Source organism: Ixodes scapularis, unplaced genomic scaffold (assembly GCF_016920785.2).
Source record: "Ixodes scapularis isolate PalLabHiFi unplaced genomic scaffold, ASM1692078v2 PGA_scaffold11__112_contigs__length_91849675, whole genome shotgun sequence".
Lineage (NCBI taxonomy): Eukaryota > Metazoa > Arthropoda > Arachnida > Ixodida > Ixodidae > Ixodes > Ixodes scapularis.
In genome coordinates this window covers 52,736,865-52,738,487 of record NW_024609837.1, presented here as the reverse complement: position 1 = coordinate 52,738,487, position 1,623 = coordinate 52,736,865, and the positions used below count along the sequence as shown (strand labels likewise).

Below are 1,623 nucleotides of genomic sequence, written 5' to 3'. Positions count from 1 at the left end.
TCGCCACCATCGCACAGGAGGTAGAGGAACTCCGACGAGCGAGGCCCCAAGCCGGTACAACGCGGATTCACAACGACGGCGGTGCAGCTACCGATTGGCAACCCTTCTGGGAACAATACAAACAAGCCATACATGACAACGACAGCCTTTCTAACGCTGAGAAGTTCTTGTATACCTGCGGTGGGCGCTTACGGGAAAGGCAGCATCGGCGATAGCCGGCGTTCAAGCACCGAGAAAAAACTACGATACGGTCGTTGAGCTTCTCAGGAAGCACTTCGGTCGGACTGACGTTCTCATGCAAGAATACCTCTCCCAACTACTTGATTTTCCAGCAGTACGACACTCGAGCGAGGTGAGCGGACTGCGACGTCTCTATGACCACTTGCAACGTAATATGGCCACTCTCACCGCGCTCGGGGTTAAGAGCGACACTTGCGAACCTATGCTCTTCTCTGCGCTACTGAGAATGCTGCCAGGAGAGTTCGTCATTGACTACCACAAGTGTCGGCGTCCTGCGGACAAGGAAAACGACGGTATCAAAATTGAGAGCCTACAACTCTTCCTGAAGCTCGAAGTGGAGAGCCGGGAAGAGGCTCAACATGTTCAGCGAGAAGCCAAGAGTATGAGCCATACCAAGATAACAGAAGGCGGAAAGGCTTCTCTCAAGGAATCAGCCGCTTCTCTTTCCTCAACTAGTCGCTCCAAGCAGACTGAACCGTGCGCATTCTGTGCCACGAAAAACCACGCTACACGAGATTGTCAGACATCAATTTCTCTGTAGGAGAGGAAGAAGAGATTTCGAGAAGCAGGACGATGTTTCCGGTGTTCGATAAAGGGACACACCTCCAAAGAATGTCGCAACAAAAGAATCATGTGTGAAACATGCGGGCGAAGGCACATAACTCAAATGTGTGACCTATCCTGGAAGAAAACTAAAAACACCGCAGCAGAGTTACACTCTTCGACTGGCAGGAAGAGCGATAAAACACCTGCTGTACTACTTCAAACAGCTCAGGTCTGGGCAGAAGGGAAACAGCAAAGAGCTCTCACGCGTATCCTTTTTGATGGAGGAAGCCAACGGACCTTTGTAAGGGAAGGATTTGCACGTAATCTGCGGCTCGAGATTGCTGGCGAGGAAGACATTACTATCTACCCTTTTAGATGAACACGAAACATCATCAAGGAAAAACGCAGAAGGGTACGAGTCTGGCTAAGGAGCCAGTACAGCCAAAAGAAGCACTGCCTAGAAGCTCTGGAGATACCAGAGATTTACTCCGATCATCTTCTTCAGCCTGAGAGTGTAGTGCAAGGAGTCCAAGTACAGATAGGTGAGCTGGCAGACGTGACCTTGCCACCAGCCCAGTTAAGAAGACATGGCATCGACATTCTTATCGCTGCTGACTACTATTGAACTCTTGTCTCTGGTGAGGTCCAATAAGTGCAAGGCGCTCTGGTCGCTGTCAAAACAGACTTTGGATGGACACTTCAAGGACCGATTCCACACAGCGGTTTGACTGCCTCCTGTTCTACTGTGGCAGTTCTGAAGGCCAATGTGGGTGGAAGCGCATGTTAATTGTCTACCGAGCTCCGGTCATTTTGGGAGCTGGAAAACATGGGCATCAC

At 50.5% G+C, this 1,623-nt stretch overlaps 1 pseudogene; it reads left to right on the top strand.

The window, feature by feature from the left end:
* The first annotated feature begins 295 nt into the window (after window positions 1–295).
* LOC121835067 lies at window positions 296–1,165 on the top strand (annotated as a pseudogene).
* Window positions 1,166–1,623: the final 458 nt, after the last annotated feature.